Genomic DNA, 17,910 nt, shown 5'->3' on the forward strand with positions numbered 1-17,910 from the left:
GTCCCTTATAGGATTTTGCTTTGGTTTTAACCTCCTCATTAAAAGGATCAGTGAGAATCTGGCCTCAATGTAAGTCCTAATCAGAGAAAATAGCATTCCCTAGTTTAAACAAAAATGTGTTAAAGTTGAGGCCCTCTTTCTCAGCTCTATCCATGGATTTTATGCTACTATTGAATCAGTAGTATCTCTTATTTTCATAGATGTCTACTGATGCATGAATGAATGTATCTGGACGTGTGAATATACTTTCTTTCATTGAGTGTGTCATAGTAGCTTTAGCATCTTGACTAAATCAAAGGAGCTTTCAGGATGTTTTTCAGAGAAGAAAAGTTGTTAGGATGCTAACATGCCTACGGCCATACCACCCTGGCAACGCCTGATCTCGTCTGATCTCGGAAGCTAAGCAGGGTCGGGCCCGGTTAGTACTTGGATGGGAGACCTCCTGGGAATACCGGGTGCTGTAGGCTTCGCCGAACCAGGATGAGGAGACGGATGAGGAATTCTACCGGCAGCTGACAGAGGTTGCAAAATCATCAGCTCTTGTACTCGTGGGGGACTTCAACTTCCCTGACATATCCTGGAAGCACAACACAGCCCTGAGAAAGCAGTCTAGGAGGTTTCTGGAGAGCGTGGAAGATAGCTTCCTGATGCAGCTGGTTAGTGAGCCTACCAGGGGAGGTGCCCTGCTAGACCTTCTCTTCACAAACAGAGAAGGACTGGTGGAGGACGTGATCGTCGGGAGCTGTCTTGGGCAGAGTGACCACGCAATGGTGGAGTTCACTATTCTTGGCGAGGCCAGGAAGGGGACCAGTAAAACCGCTGTATTGGACTTTCGGAGGGCTGACTTTGAGCTGCTCAGGACACTAGTTGGTGGAGTCCCTTGGGAGGTGGTTCTGAAGGGCAGAGGGGTCCAGGAAGGCTGGGCGCTCTTCAAGAGGGAAGTCTTAATGGCGCAGAAACGGTCTGTCCCCACGTGCCCAAAGACGAGCTGGCGGGGAAGAAGACCGGCCTGGCTCAACAGAGAATTGTGGCTTGATCTTAGGAGGAAAAAGAGGGTTTATAAGCTTTGGAAAAGTGGGCAGGCCACTAAGGAGGACTTTAAAGAAGTAGCGAGGCTGTGCAGGGACAAAATTAGGAAGGCCAAAGCTCATCTGGAGCTCAATCTGGCTACTGCCGTTAAAGATAACAAAAAACGTTTCTATAAATACATCAACACAAAAAGGAGGACTAAGGAGAATCTCCATCCTTTACTGGATGCGGGGGGAAACTTAGTTACAAGAGATGAGGAAAAGGCGGAGGTGCTCAATGCCTTCTTTGCCTCAGTCTTTAGCGGCAATACCGGATGTTCTCTGGATACTCGGTACCCTGAGCTGGTGGAAGGGGATGGGGAGCAGGATGTGGCCCTCATTATCCATGAAGAACTGGTTGGTGACCTGGTACGGCACTTAGATGTGTACAAGTCGATGGGGCCGGATGGGATCCGCCCTAGGGTACTGAGGGAACTGGCAGAGGAGCTGGCCAAGCCACTGTCCATCATTTATCAACAGTCCTGGCTATCGGGGGAGGTCCCAATCGACTGGCGGCTAGCAAACGTGACGCCCATCTACAAGAAGGGCCGGAGGGCAGACCCGGGAAACTACAGGCCTATCAGTTTGACCTCAGTGCCAGGAAAGCTCATGGAGCAGATCCTCCTGAGAGTCATCATGCAGCACTTGCAGGGGAAGCAAGCGATCAGGCCCAGTCAGCATGGCTTTATGAAAGGCAGGTCATGCCTGACGAACCTGATCTCCTTCTATGACAGAGTGACGCGCTGGATAGATGAGGGAAAGGCTGTGGATGTGGTCTACCTTGACTTCAGCAAGGCTTTTGACACCGTCTCCCACAGCATTCTCCTCAAGAAACTGGCTGCTCTTGGCTTGGACTGGCACACGCTTCGTTGGGTTAGAAACTGGCTGGATAGCCGGGCCCAAAGAGTCGTGGTGAATGGAGCCAAGTCCAGTTGGAGGCCAGTCACTAGTGGCGTCCCCCAGGGCTCGGTGCTGGGGCCGGTCCTCTTTAATATCTTCATCGATGATCTGGACGAGGGCATTGAGTGCACCCTCAGTAAGTTCGCAGATGACACCAAGTTAGGTGCGTGTGTCGATCCGCTCGAGGGCAGGAAGGCTCTGCAGGAGGATCTGGATAGGCTGCACCGATGGGCTGAGGTCAACTGCATGAAGTTCAACAAGGCCAAGTGCCGGGTCCTGCACCTGGGGGGCAATAACCCCAAGCAGAGCTACAGGCTGGGAGAGGAATGGTTGGAGAGCTGCCAGGCAGAGAAGGACCTGGGAGTGATGGTGGATAGTCGGCTGAATATGAGCCAGCAGTGTGCTCAGGTGGCCAAGAAGGCCAACGGCATCCTGGCTTGTATCAGGAACGGTGTGACCAGCAGGGCTAGGGAGGTGATCGTCCCCCTGTACTCAGCTCTGGTGAGGCCGCACCTCGAGTACTGTGTTCAGTTTTGGGCCCCTTGCTACAAGAAAGACATGGAGGTGCTTGAGCGGGTGCAGAGAAGGGCGACAAAGCTGGTGAGGGGCCTGGAGAACAAGTCCTACGAGGAGCGGCTGAGGGAGCTGGGCTTGTTCAGCCTGGAGAAGAGGAGGCTCAGGGGCGACCTTATTGCTCTCTATGGGTACCTCAAGGGAGGCTGTAGCGAGGTGGGGGTTGGTCTGTTCTCCCACGTGCCTGGTGACAGGACGAGGGGGAATGGGCTTAAGTTGAGCCAGGGGAGTTTTAGGTTAGATGTTAGGAAGAACTTCTTCACTGAAAGGGTTGTGAGGCACTGGAACGGGCTGCCCAGGGAAGTGGTGGAGTCACCATCCCTGGAGGTCTTTAAAAGACGTTTAGATGTAGAGCTTAGGGAAATGGTTTAGTGGGGACTGTTAGAGTTAGGTCAGAGGTTGGGCTCGATGACCTTGAGGTCTCTTCCAACCTAGAAAATTCTGTGATTCTGTGATGCCCATCTGCTAAACAAGAACTAAGGTACTCATACTGAACCTGGAATATTAAATGAAGTTATTCTTATCTATTGTAATGTTAACAAGACTTATGAGAAAACAAAACATAATGGTTTTGTTTCTTGATACATTGGATGAGGTAATGACTTTGATGCTTCTCTTGGATGTAGCTGTTTACTAATGAATATTCTGAGAATTGCTAATCTGTTATACAATTTAAGTCTAGAGGGAATACAAGTTGCTGCATTTAAAAGTGAGAGAGAGAAAGTAAAATCTGTCTTACCTATTCTTTTATTTTTTTCCTTCCCTTGGGAGAAAAAAAAAAAAAAAAAAAAAAAAAGAACAACAAAAAAAAAGAACATAAATGTCTGTATAATCTCAGACAGCTGAGGTTATCATATTCAGGAAATGCTGAATTTCATTTTGGCAATCTATTCATGAAAGTTGACATTATATTTAATTACTGCACAGATAAACCATTTCTCATATAAATGAGAAATCCTGTGAGCACAGAAAATCCATTATTTTAATTTACCATAAGATTAAGGTTCTCAGATGAATTCCTTTAATGTATAGTGTTTCCATTTTTCAAAAGAAATCTCTAACTTCTGATTACTAGTACAGAATAATATTTCATATGGTCTACTGTATAATCATACACATGATCATAAAGCCCACTGCCCAGCTTTGGCTTAGCATAAAAAGTTTACTTGTTTTAAATGATCAAAACCTAGTAAACCGATATCTTCTTGAAGTCATCATGTGCTCTTCTGCACTACTTACACAACATCGTAATAGTTTCCTCTTCACATTTTGTCACTGTAAGTTGTTTAGTAATTCTCCCTCTTATCCATTTGCCAGTGGATGCTGTCATGCTACTTTAACGTAGAAGGAAGTTCCCAGAAAAGCAATCCTAAAAGCAAAGTTGGTTCATTTCTTGGACCAAGAGGTACTGGACGATTATAGAAAAGGTTCCTTCCCAGAGCTTTGGTTTCAGGTATTGAGCCCTCTTCCTGTAGTGGTAGCTATTAGCACCCACCTCTTCGCTCAGTTCAGTTGCTGAACCACTGGTCTGGTTTAACCCGACCGGCAGCTAAACACCACGCAGCTAAACACCACGCAGCCGTTCGCTCACCCTCCCCCCTCCCTCTCTGGGACGGGGGAGAGAAATGGAAAGTGAAGCCCGTGAGTTGAGATAAAGACAGTTTAATAAGACAGGAAAAAAAAATAACAAAAATAATAATAACAATAATAATAATGATGATACAATGGTGATAATACGAAAGTAATAATAGTATGTACAAACAAGTGATGCACAATGCAATTGCTCACCACCCGCTGACCGATGCCCAGCCTAACCCCGAGCAGTCTGGCCCCCTCCCCCCGGCTAGCCACCCCTATATATTGTTTAGCATGACGTCAGATGGTATGGAATACCCCTTTGGCTAGTTTGGGTCACCTGTCCTGGGTCTGTCCCCTCCCAGCTCTTACTGCACCCCCCAGCCTGCCCGTTGGCAGGACAGAGCAAAGGCTGAGATGTCCTTGGCTTAGTATAAGCACTGCTCTGCAACAATTAAAGCATCGGGGTGTTATCAGCACTCTTCTCATTCTAAGCCAAAACACAGCATTCCACCAGCTACTAGGAAGAAAATTAATTCTGTGCTAACTGAAACCAGGACATCTATCCACCCCTTATTCCATACCATTTATGTCATGCTCAGGTTACACTCTTTTCCATACATTCTAATTAGTCACCTATAGTAATCATGGTAGTGATAACATACAGTATAATATACTATTTAACATGGTGCAATTCAGTTCATGGGCTATTCTCACCCAGTATTAAATCTCCTTGAGGTACACACCGGACCTCTCCGTTCTTTTGCATCACCCACCAAGTATATCCAGGTCCCTGAGCGAAAACAATTCCACGAATAGGTTTGCCTTTTCCTGAGGCAGGAGTAGCCCAGACTGTTTTACCCAGCATATTTTTTACATGCACTACAGGAACTTTATCCCCATCTACAGTACGTAACAGGTTTGATTGGGCAGGTCCAGCTCGGTTGGTAGATCCCCTAGTATTGACTAACCAGGTGGCCTTTGCCAAATGCGTATCCCAGTTTTTGAACGTCCCAGCGCCCATTGCTTTCAAGGTAGTCTTTAACAGGCCATTGTATCGTTCAACTTTCCCGGAGGCTGGTGCATGATAGGGGATGTGATACACCCATTCAATACCATGTTCTTTGGCCCAAGTGTCTATAAGGTTGTTTCGGAAGTGAGTCCCATTGTCTGATTCTATTCTTTCTGGGGTGCCATGTCGCCATAGGACTTGCTTTTCAAGGCCCAGGATGGTGTTCCGGGCGGTAGCATGAGGCACAGGATATGTTTCCAGCCATCCGGTGGTTGCTTCCACCATTGTAAGTACGTGGCGCTTGCCATTGCGAGTTTGAGGGAGTGTGATGTAATCAATCTGCCAGGCCTCTCCATATTTATATTTCAGCCATCGTCCTCCATACCAAAGAGGCTTTGACCGTTTGGCTTGCTTGATTGCAGCACATGTTTCACAGTCATGAATAACCTGTGCTATAGCGTCCATGGTCAAGTCCACCCCTCGATCACGAGCCCATCTGTATGTTGCATCTCTACCTTGATGGCCTGAGGTGTCATGGGCCCATCGGGCTATAAATAATTCACCTTTATGCTGCCAATCCAGGTCCACCTGAGCTACTTCAATCTTAGCAGCCTGATCCACCTGCTGGTTGTTTTGATGTTCTTCAGTAGCCCGATTCTTGGGCACATGAGCATCTACGTGGCGTACTTTCACAGCCAGGTTCTCTACCCGAGCAGCAATATCTTGCCACAATGCAGCAGCCCAGATAGGTTTGCCCCTACGCTGCCAGTTGTTTTGCTTCCATTGCTGTAACCATCCCCACAGGGCATTTGCTACCATCCATGAATCGGTGTAGAGATAGAGAACTGGCCATTTTTCTCGTTCAGCAATGTCTAAAGCCAGCTGAATGGCTTTCACTTCTGCAAACTGACTCGATTCACCTTCTCCCTCAGCAGCTTCTGCAACTCGTCGCGTAGGACTCCATACAGCAGCCTTCCATCTCCGATGCTTCCCCACAATACGACAGGACCCATCAGTGAACAGGGCATATTTCTTTTCATTCTCTGGCAACTGGTTGTACAGTGGGGCTTCTTCAGCACGACCCACCTCCTCCTCTGATGATATCCCAAAGTATTTGCCTTCTGGCCAGTCCATGATCACTTCCAATATTCCTGGGCGACTGGGGTTTCCTATTCGAGCCCGCTGAGTAATCAGTGCAACCCACTTGCTCCATGTAGCATCAGTTGCATGATGCGTAGAGGGGACCCTTCCCTTGAACATCCAGCCTAGTACCGGTAATCGGGGTGCTAGGAGGAGCTGCGCTTCAGTACCGACCACCTCCGAAGCAGATCGAACTCCTTCATATGCTGCCAATATCTCCTTTTCAGTTGGAGTATAGCGGGCCTCAGATCCTCTGTATCCCCGACTCCAAAACCCCAGAGGCCGACCTCGAGTTTCCCCAGGTTCTTTCTGCCAGAGGCTCCAGGTGGGGCCGTTCTCCCCGGCTGCAGTGTAGAGCACATTCTTTACATCTGGTCCTGTTCGAACTGGCCCAAGGGCTACTGCATGGACTATTTCCTGCTTGATTTGTTCAAAGGCTTGTCGTTGTTCAGGGCCCCATTCAAACTCATTCTTCTTACGAGTTACTTGGTAGAGTGGGTTTACAATCAGACTGTAATTTGGGATGTGCATTCTCCAAAACCCCACAACACCTAGGAAAGTCTGTGTTTCTTTTTTGTTAGTTGGTGGAGACATAGCTGTTATTTTGTTGATCACATCCATTGGGATTTGACGACGTCCATCTTGCCATTTTATTCCTAAAAACTGGATCTCCCGTGCAGGTCCTTTGACTTTATTTTGTTTTATGGCAAAACCGGCTTTCAGAAGGATTTGGACTATTTTCTTCCCTTTCTCGAAACTTCCTCTGCTGTGTCACCCCACACAATAATGTCATAGATGTACTGCAGGTGTTCAGGAGCTTCCCCCTGCTCTAGTGCAGACTGGATCAGCCCATGGCAAATGGTAGGGCTGTGTTTCCACCCCTGGGGCAGCCTATTCCAAGTATATTGGACTCCCCTCCAAGTGAAGGCAAATTGTGGCCTGCACTCTGCTGCTAGAGGGATGGAGAAAAATGCATTAGCGATATCAATTGTGGCGTACCACTTGGCTGCCTTCGATTCAAGTTCATACTGAAGTTCCAGCATGTCCGGCACTGCAGCACTCAGTGGTGGCGTGACTTCGTTCAGGCCGCGATAGTCCACTGTTAGTCTCCACTCGCCATTAGACTTTCGCACTGGCCATATGGGACTATTGAAAGGTGAATGAGTCTTGCTGATCACTCCTTGGCTCTCCAATTGACGAATTAGCTTATGGATGGGAATCAGGGAGTCTCGGTTGGTGCGATATTGCCGCCGGTGCACAGTTGTGGTAGCAATTGGCACTTGCTGTTCTTCGACCCTCAGCAACCCCACAACAGAGGGGTCCTCTGAGAGACCAGGCAAGGTAGATAATTGTTTAATGCCCTCTGTCTCTAAGGCAGCAATACCAAAAGCCCACCGGAACCCTTTTGGGTCCTTGCAGTATCCTCTTCTAAGATAGTCTATGCCAAGGATACATGGAGCATCCGGACCAGTCACAATGCGGTGCTTTTCCCACTCATTCCCAGTCAGACTCACTTCAGCCTCCAATACAGTCAACTGCTGAGATCCCCCTGTCACTCCACAAATATAGATGGGCTCTGGTCCTTTATAGCTCGATGGCATTATAGTACATTGTGCACCAGTGTCTACTAAAGCCTTATACTTCTGTGCGCGTGATGTGCCAGGCCATCGAATCCACACAGTCCAATAAACTCGATTGTCCCTTTCCTCCCCCTGGCTGGAGGCAGGGCCCCCCTAATCCTGGTCAGAATCTTCCTCGTTTCTGTGTTTGAAGGACTGTCTGCTGGAAGTTGGAGCAGCAAACTTTTCGGAGAATCCCTTTTTCCTGATTGTTTTCTTTTGCAACTCACGTACCCGTGCCTCTAGGGTCGCGGTAGATTTTCCATCCCACTTTCTCATGTCCTCTCCATGGTCTCGTAAGTAAAACCACAGGGTGGCACGGGGTGAGTACCCACCATATCGTCTTCCTTGTGTGGGTGAACGCCTACCCCTGACAGCTGAGACACTGCTTTGTACAGGTGCGAAGGAGAATAATCTCTCTTCAAGTTGGTGAACCTTTTCAGAAAGTTTCTCCCAAGTGTTCTCCTTTGGTCGGTGGGCACTGGTTGGTTCAGGTGGGGAGGACAATAGATTCTCTTCAAGTTGGTGAACCTTTTCAGAAAGTTTCTCCACAGCTGAGACGCAGGCCTGTAAGGAAGAGGAGAGACTTTCTTCGTACTGCCGGAGTTGTTTAGCCGCTTCACCCACTGTGGGTTCCTCATCCTCTTTCCAGGCCATTATTGCCAATGAGCTGGCATATGATGATGGTGCACTCCGTACAAACTTCCGCCACATGGGTCGTGTACACTTGACTTCATCTGGATCTGTGGATGTTTGTTTGAGGTCTGGATCCTCATAAATCACTTCCCGTACGGCTAATTCCCTCAGGTACTGGATTCCCTTCTCCATAGTGGTCCACTTGCCTGGTAGACATAAAATATCTTCCTTGAAGGGATACCTTTCCCTCACAGCTGAGAGGAGACGCCTCCAGAGGCTGGTGGGTCGTGCTCCATCTGCAATTGCTTTGTCAATGCCGGCGTCTCGAGCAAGGGATCCCAGCCGCTTGGCTTCCCTGCCGTCTAATTCCACACAATTGGCTCCAGAGTCCCAGCACCGGAGCAGCCAGGTGACAAGCTGCTCACCTATACAGCGACCAAAATCTTTTCGCACATCTCGTAGCTCGCGCTCGTTTAGGCTTCGGGTAGTTACTGTTGCTCTTTCGGCATCCTCATCTTCCTCCTCCTGAATCCTTGACGGCCCAGCGTCGTCATCATCTTCGTCATCTCTATACTTAGTTTTGGCAGAAGCCTTACCTGGATTGGCAGAAGACTCTCTGCATTCTAAACGACTTGAATTTCTATACCATATTTTCACCTTCTCTACAGGGGCAGCTTGCACTGCTACTGCTCGTTTCTCTGACTTTGTTACAGGGTCTGCCACAGGGGTTGGAATGCCCTCTGCAGGGTCAACTTGCACTGCTACAGCTCGTTTCTCTGACACGGCCACAGGAGCTGGAGCGGCTACAGGAGCTGGAGCAGTTGCAGGAACTGGAGCTGTAGCGGCTACAGGAGCTGGAACTGGAGCAGTTGCAGGAACTGGGACTGGAGTAGCGGCCGGAGCTGGAACTGGAGCGACTGCAGGAACTGGGACTGGAGCAGCTGCAGGAGCTGGAGCTGGAGCGGCTTCAGGAGCTGGAGCTGGAGCAGCTTCAGGAGCTGGGACTGGAGCAGCTTCAGGAACTGGGACTGGAGTAGCGGCCGGAGCTGGAACTGGAGCGGCTGCAGGAGCTGGGACTGGAGCAGCTGCAGGAGCTGGGACTGGAGCGGCTGCAGGAGCTGGGACTGGAGCGGCTGCAGGAGCTGGGACTGGAGCGGCTGCAGGAGCTGGGACTGGAGCGGCTGCAGGAGCTGGGACTGGAGCGGCTGCAGAATCCACCGTAGGGGTCACAGTGGCCGTTGGATCTGTCACAGGGTTTGGAGTGGCCGCAGGGTCTGTCACTAAGTTGACAGCAGTATCAATGGCAGCTCGATAGGCATGAGCCAGGCCCCAGCACGTTACAATGATTTGTGTTACTTTGGAACTGCCAGAATCATTACACCTTTTTTTCAAGCATTCTGCCAGTTTTTTGAGGATTTTGCCATTGTTCAGGGGTGAATTTCCAACACACTGGGGGTGCCAACTGCTCTAGATGCCTGCCCATATCCACCCATACTCCCTGCCACCCACAACTATACTGCCTCCGGGCAGATCTCCGGATGAGCTTCATAAGTAGTTGTTTAACTTTAAGCAGAATCTGAAGTGCATTCATGAGGCAGAACAACAAGACTATGGTATTCTGAGTATTCCAGAAATATTCAATATCTTGGAGAGCTATTGTGACAAGCTCAGGGGATAAGAGGGTGGTGAAGGAGGAAGGCAGAGTGACCCAGGAGGATACAGGGGTGGTGAAGGAGAAAGGGAGAGTAAGCAAGTAAGGAAAAATATCCTCCCCTTTCCCCTCCACAGATTGACTCTCTAATGGAGAAAAACAATAGGTATAATTGCTAATAGTTCCCAAGATGCTGTTTCCAAAGTACAGATTCCACGATGTTACTGAGTATAAATACCAAGTTAGAGTCATGACCAGATATCTTATGGTCTCATAAGCCATTGCTATAACACTTAGTACCATAATGGTCTGAAACCAGGGCCCGGAGAGGAGAAACAACACTACAGAGAGCAAATACGGAAAATAATGTACTATAATACTCAATTTGGAAAACAGGCGCAGCAGAGTTGTGATTAAAGCAATCAGCATCATGACAAGTGACTATTAAGCAGGTCTAATCCTTACACCAATTTTAGTTTAACACACTCTGATCAGATCTGCCGTTATCTCAACCTTTCGGGCCCCACGTTGGGCGCCAAAAAGACTGTCGTGGTTTAACCCGGCCGGCAGCTAAACACCACGCAGCCGTTCGCTCACCCTCCCCCCTCCCTCTCTGGGACGGGGGAGAGAAATGGAAAGTGAAGCCCGTGAGTTGAGATAAAGACAGTTTAATAAGACAGGAAAAAAAAATAACAAAAATAATAATAACAATAATAATAATGATGATACAATGGTGATAATACGAAAGTAATAATAGTATGTACAAACAAGTGATGCACAATGCAATTGCTCACCACCCGCTGACCGATGCCCAGCCTAACCCCGAGCAGTCCGGCCCCCTCCCCCCGGCTAGCCACCCCTATATATTGTTTAGCATGACGTCAGATGGTATGGAATACCCCTTTGGCTAGTTTGGGTCACCTGTCCTGGGTCTGTCCCCTCCCAGCTCTTACTGCACCCCCCAGCCTGCCCGTTGGCAGGACAGAGCAAAGGCTGAGATGTCCTTGGCTTAGTATAAGCACTGCTCTGCAACAATTAAAGCATCGGGGTGTTATCAGCACTCTTCTCATTCTAAGCCAAAACACAGCATTCCACCAGCTACTAGGAAGAAAATTAATTCTGTGCTAACTGAAACCAGGACAATGCTGTCATGCTACTTTAACGTAGAAGGAAGTTCCCAGAAAAGCAATCCTAAAAGCAAAGTTGGTTCATTTCTTGGACCAGGAGGTACTGGACGATTATAGAAAAGGTTCCTTCCCAGAGCTTTGGTTTCAGGTATTGAGCCCTCTTCCTGTAGTGGTAGCTATTAGCACCCACCTCTTCGCTCAGTTCAGTTGCTGAACCACAGAGCCATTGAATGACAGTTGAAACAGCCTACAACAACCAAGATCAAAGGAAAAAAGCCAGGAAGGCTTGGACATTTTGAAAGACACTTTTTGCTTTAAAAGTGTTGAAAATAGGTATCTTTCAGTTATCTCAGTGCTGCTATGTTTTTGTTCATAATTCATATCCCCAGACTACAGAACCTGACAGTTTTTAGAGCTGCAATTTCAGTTATCTACCCATTTACACAGTGTACTCTTTGTTGATCAGTGTCCAAATGGCAACTTGACACTTGTGCTCCTGTTTTTAAAAATGACATAGAAGAGGAGGAGGAGAAAACACAGAATAAGTAGTCTGGCAAAATGTTTTATAACTATTTTGGTGAACATTTCAGACCATCAGTTCAACACTTCTCAAGTGTTGAGAATTGTTCTTACACATTAAGTGTTGATTATATTTGAAATGTATTAAAGCTTCACTTGAAGACATTACAATGATTCAAGTGGATATGTTTTAGGTTATAAATGTTGGAAACTTTGATAGCAAATCATTTCCCTGTAGAATGACATACTTTCTATCCGCACTGCTCAGCCTAAACTTTTCTGCCGATGTCAAGAACCTTTCTGATTTTCCTAAATCTATAGTTGCTTGGAATATTTTAGTAATTCTTTTATAGGTATTTAAAAAAAAACAATATCTTTTAGGTAGTATGCTGCCTTTTGATCTCTAGTTTTTCTCATACTCAGTAATACTCAGTGAAGCTTATGTAACTTCATAAAAAGTTAAAGGATAAACAAGGAAGTTGCAATTCAATGGACAGTCTCCAACAAATTTTGTTAGTCAAATTTTCATGCATGTGCCAAAGAAGCAGGTGTCTGCAAGTATAAGTTTTTCTTAGATTAATATAGTAGATTAGAAAATATTAGATATCTTATCCAATGGCTGGTATACCAAGAAGGAGGAATCCCTAGCCTATAAGAATATGAGCTGTCTTGCCACTGGGCAGATTATGAATTTCAGTGAGGTGAAGGAGAATTCTCTTGATCTGCCTTATGATTTTGTTTCACTAGGAACCTTTTATACTTGTTTTATCGTGTTCTGTAATAACAGGATTTTTTTTGTTTGTTTGTTTTACTAAGAACAAAAACAAAAAATAGAATAAAGAAGCTGAACAGAATAAAAACAAATGTGCTGGCAGTGATGTAGAAAGCAGAACAGCAGCTAACAAAATAAGACTAAAAAAAAAAAAAACAAACATAAAAGTGGAAGAAATGTGTACATTTTTCAGTTACTTGCAACTTGCAGTTTGTACTAGGCTCAGGGGAACAAGAGAAATAAAGTAGTTATTAGCCTATCATGCAAATTGTATAAAGGTGGAAAAAAAATACAAAGAAGTGTTGACATTTCTGTTTAAACCAGTTTTTGATGTTTGGTAAGAGTAAAAGAAATATACAGTTGAAGATGATGAGAGTGCTGGAAAAGTTCAAATATTTCTACACTTGGCAATGTAACAATGTAACAATGTATGGTGTAACAGTAAGAAAAATGTGCGTGCTATGTTGCTGGACCTTTACCTTAGCATCTTCACTTCTTTGGTGACCCAGATGAACTGTTAGCAGAGCATATAGATCAGCTGGTAAATGTGTGAGAAACAACACTGCATCTATCACTGTCACTGAAAACGAAAAGTGCAGGGAGAAATGGGGTTAAGACTAGTCTTGCAGGCTAGCGCTGAAGAATGAGTAAGACAGTCTTGCCATTCCATTGGCAGTTTGTGATGTTTTTTTTCCCTCTCCTTCAGAAAATTTTTGCAATCAAAACAGTGACACATAGCTGACTCAGAATACAGACCTTACTAAACTGACATGTACCTGCTAACCAAAATCTTATCCTAAAAAGTAGTGTCCACTTATTAAAAAAATAAAAATAAAATAACAACTAGCTAATAGGTTGCTCCTTACTGTAAATGAGGTGTCAGAATGGGACATTTTCAAGGAGCCTACATGTGCTTCAGGACCAAAATCTCTCTTATGACTTGACTTCTGGGAATTAACCTAGACAAAACTATTGGAATTGATTACACATACTTTTACAGTCAAATACAGATAGTTTGTTGATAACTGAATATTGTGCACTGTTGGAATACACTGCTTTTCTGTAACCGTCAACAGGAAAAATGGTTTAATTTTTATTCATTTTGTTATAACTATGTATTGTAACTGTAAGTATAGCTGTTACTTTTTTTTTTTTTTCATCGTTTATGGCCTTATTCTATAATGTATATTGTTCTATGATACACAAGCTTTTATCTGTATGTCTTTTCAAAATATATTTAGCATTAAGTTTCTAGGCCATAGTAAAATTATCATTATCATTATCATTATCATCCCTGGTACTAATTCTGAATCTATGAAAACTGTTATCATAAATATTCCTTCTGGAAGAATGGCACATACTTGGATAAAACTTTCTCAAACTGATGCTTTTAAACAAATCCCCAGGAATTCTGGCAATTATTAATGTCTCTTATTAAATTGAGTTGCTTCTGTTTTACGTAAATGTGAGCTTGCTCCTACACAAAAAGATAGTCATTGTTACTGTAGGATCTTGTCCCAGAAAGGTCTGTTTCATTGTAAAATACTTGTGGAAAAAAAAAAAATATATTTTTTTATATATACCAGCCTATATATATGTATAGGCTGAATCTGGCATATTTCTCTGCATGCTTGTAGTAGCCGGCTAAGAGAAGTTACACAGAACAGCAGTCCCAAGATTTTGTTCTGTATAATTCTATAGATAACACTCATATTTTAACTATGTGGCAAGCCTACAAAATGTAGCTGGTTCAACTAGATGCATGGATATGAGTGATATGGAATTCTTTTTTTTTTTTTTTTTAAAGTGAAAAATGGCAGCCACAACAGTATATCCCATTATGTAAGTTGTAGAGTCAGCTGTTATATTATAAAGATACCTAAAAATATTGTATAATTTCTGCTAATATTCAGTTTAGTGAGTGAAATTTAAAATTAATTCTACAGAGTATACCACAGACATCTTCAAGAAAAAGATGAAAATGTAACTAATGTGAGTTGGTAACTGAGTGATCGTTTAAAATTCTGCGTGATATATGAATAGTTTCCAAAAATTCATCCATTAACTCTTTGTTTTTCAGTCCTTCAGTGATTTGATATTTTAAAACTTCTTTCCCCAAAATGAAGAAAACTCTTATAAAACATTACATGTATTTACCAAATTAAAATTACATTAACAGTATATTTTCCTGTAGTAAAGAATTATTATTAGTTTGAATGGGTAAGTTGGCAGATAGTCCTGAAGGTATCCATTTTATTTACATGTCAAAAACCTGTGTTCCAATATTTCCTATGTATTCCAATTGCTTGTCATAGCCAACTCTGGCAGAATTATGATATATTTGCAGTTGCTCCTAAAATAAATGTTTTCTAATCTTCAGGCAGCAGTGAAGAACCCTCCTGCACTTTTATTGCTTTTGTTTCTTCATTGTAGCTAATATTTTCTGTACTCTCCCTTATTGAAAGGTATATTGATATGACAGTGGCAGTAAAACGAGATGGTGTATCAATGTTGTGAATGTGTATGCTGTCTCTTCAGCTCCAATGCAGTTCTTAATATTTTTGCTGTCCTTTATATTATATGCCTTTGAGCAACCCAGCTAGGGAAACTGAATTCTTTATACGTCATGGACAAGGTGCACTGAAACAGCTGATGCCTTCAACTCACTGCAGTCAACAGGGAAAGGAGAGAAAATGGAGTTGAGACGTAATGCTGTCTTGACCCAGTTCACAAGCCAAACACAGCTAAACTAACATAATATTTTGTGCTGGTATAGGTCAATAGCAAATTTACTACTCACACAGAGCAAAAGGGAATGAGATGAGAAATTTCAGACACAATTCTCCTGTGTTGTTTTTAGGGCAGCACAGCTGACAATTTACAGCAGGTGTGCTGATCATGTTGGGAGGAGAAGAAAAAAGAAATAAACTCTACCACCTTTTACTTCAAAAATGAGCCATCAAATTAAAACAAAGAAAAAAATGTTGCTACATTAATTGTTTGTGGGCTTTTTTTGTTTGTTTGTTTCTTTGTTGGTAAGGTTATTGTTTTGTTTTTGTTTTGTACTTCACTTGATTATCACTATCCAACCTGAATACCCAGAAGTGTAAAGGATAAATTGTTTGAAGGTCACCTTTCTTCACAAAATTCTTGAGGTTGGAAGGGACCTCTGGAAGTCATCTAGTCCAACCGCCCTGCTCAAGCAGGGTCACCTAGGCCTGGTTGCCAAGCACAATGTCCAGAAAGGTTTTGAAGATCTCCAAGGAGGGAGATTCCACAGCTTTGTATAACCTGTGTCAGGGCTCAGTCACTCTCACAGTAAACAATTATTTCCTGATGTTCAGAGGGAACCTCTTGTCTTTCAGTTTGTTCTCATTGCCTCTTTCCAGTTACTGGGCACCACTGAAAAGAATCTTGCTCCATCCTTTCTTTACTCTCCATTAGGGGATTTATATAAATTAATAGATCCCTCCTGATCCTTCTCTTCTCCAGCCTGAACAGTCCCAGTTTTCTCAACCTTTCCTCATAGAAGAGATGCTCCAGTCCCTTAATATTTTTCTATGCCCCTTAGTTGGATGCTCTCCAGAAGCTCCATGTCTCTCTTGTACTGGAGAGCCCAGAATTAGACCCAGAACTCTAGATATAGCCTCGCCAGTGGTGAAAGGAAGGATCGCTTTCCTTGACATGGGGATACTTTGACTAATGCAGCCAAGAACACTGTTAGCCTTCTTAGCACCAAGGGCATATTGCTAGCTCATGTTCAGTTTGGTGTTCACCAGGATCCGCAGATCCCCTTCTGAAAAACTGCTTTCCAGATGATTGCCCCATTATTGCCCCGTTATTGGAGCATAGAGCTGTTCCTGCCAATGCGCAGGACTTTGCACTTTTCTTTGTTGAAATTCATGAGACCATTTCTCCAGCCTGTCCAGGTCCCTCTGAATAACAGCATGTTACAGTCTGATGTATCAGACACTCCTCCTGTTACTGTGTCATCTGCAAAATTCCTTCATCATCTAGATCATTAATGAAGATGTTAAACAGGATTGCATGCAGGATCGACCCCTAGGATACACTACTAATTATTGGACTACAAATAAACTTTCTACCACTACTTTCTACCCTCTGAGCCTAGCCATTCCACCAGTTTTTGATCCGCTTCACTGTCTGCCCATCCAGCCCATACAACAAGAGCTTGAGGATCTTATGAGGGACATTGTCAAAGCTGAAGTCCAGGTAGACAATATCCACTACTCTCCCCTCATTTGTCAGGCTGTTCTTTTTATTGTAGAAGTATGTCAAGAATCAAGCATGGTTACGCCTAGCAAAGAAAGCCAGAGCAGTCCTTGAATTTGCTTTAACTGATTTTAAGGTCAGGGACTTAGGTCTGTGTAGTAGTAGCAGTAGTACAGATCCATCACTGGACATGTGAAAGGAACCTTGCATGGGATCTGTTCTTGGTTTGCTTAAAAGAATCTAGTAATTAGGCCTTGTTTTATGTGTTTGTTTGTTTTAATTTTCAGTGTAACTGAACACTTACTGTGTTGTTTTTTTCTTCTTCCCTATAACAAATAACAAACAAACTTTAACTCAGATGCAAATCAGATTTAAAAATAAATAAATAAATAAATAAATAAATAACAAATATATGGTGCATAAATATAAATATATGATCAATAAGCAGAACAACTTATCTAACTTGAGAAATTCAGTGTCACAATTTTGTAAAGTTCAGACTTCAGAGAAAATGTTGTGCCTTTGGGGAAACTAAATAAAGTCTAGAATTCCCTCTTTTTCTGTAACTGATATCCATGCTTTCTTTTCCTTTGATGTTTTGGAACAAATTAATATTATTTAAAATACATATTACAATATCAAACAGAACATCCTTAAGCTAATGTTTTGCCATTCCCATGTGCCCATCAAAACATAGAGTATTCAGCTTTTTTTTTTTCATTAGCTTCTGATTTGTTCATGTTTCAGTTTGCAGCACAGCAAAAACACCTTTAAAGTGATAATTCTTGCTATGTTTACAAAGGTGAAACTTTATTATCCCTGAAACATGTCAGCTGTAGTAAACTGTTGACTACAATGGCAAATCAAAGAGAAATTTTTGCTAATTTCTACAGAAAAATGTTATGAGATCACCATGCTAGAATGAATTTTCTGATTTCTGTTCTTATTTGTAGGATAAAAGTATTAACCATATAGTTGTACATATTAGCTATACACATAACAATATCATATTAATTTATACCTATTATTCATCTTGCCTCTTGAGCATTGCACTAGGTAAATATCATTTGAGAAACATGCCTCCTT

The 17,910-nt window shown here is 43.7% G+C and overlaps 1 non-coding gene across 1 annotated transcript; it reads left to right on the plus strand.

Moving 5' to 3' along the window:
- The first annotated feature begins 348 nt into the window (after positions 1-348).
- On the plus strand, positions 349-467 carry LOC116486915. The gene has a single exon (XR_004253020.1). It is a non-coding gene; the product is annotated as a 5S ribosomal RNA (ribosomal RNA).
- The last annotated feature ends 17,443 nt before the right edge of the window (positions 468-17,910 follow it).

The sequence above is a fragment of the Aythya fuligula genome, chromosome 2, assembly GCF_009819795.1.
Source record: "Aythya fuligula isolate bAytFul2 chromosome 2, bAytFul2.pri, whole genome shotgun sequence".
NCBI lineage: Eukaryota > Metazoa > Chordata > Aves > Anseriformes > Anatidae > Aythya > Aythya fuligula.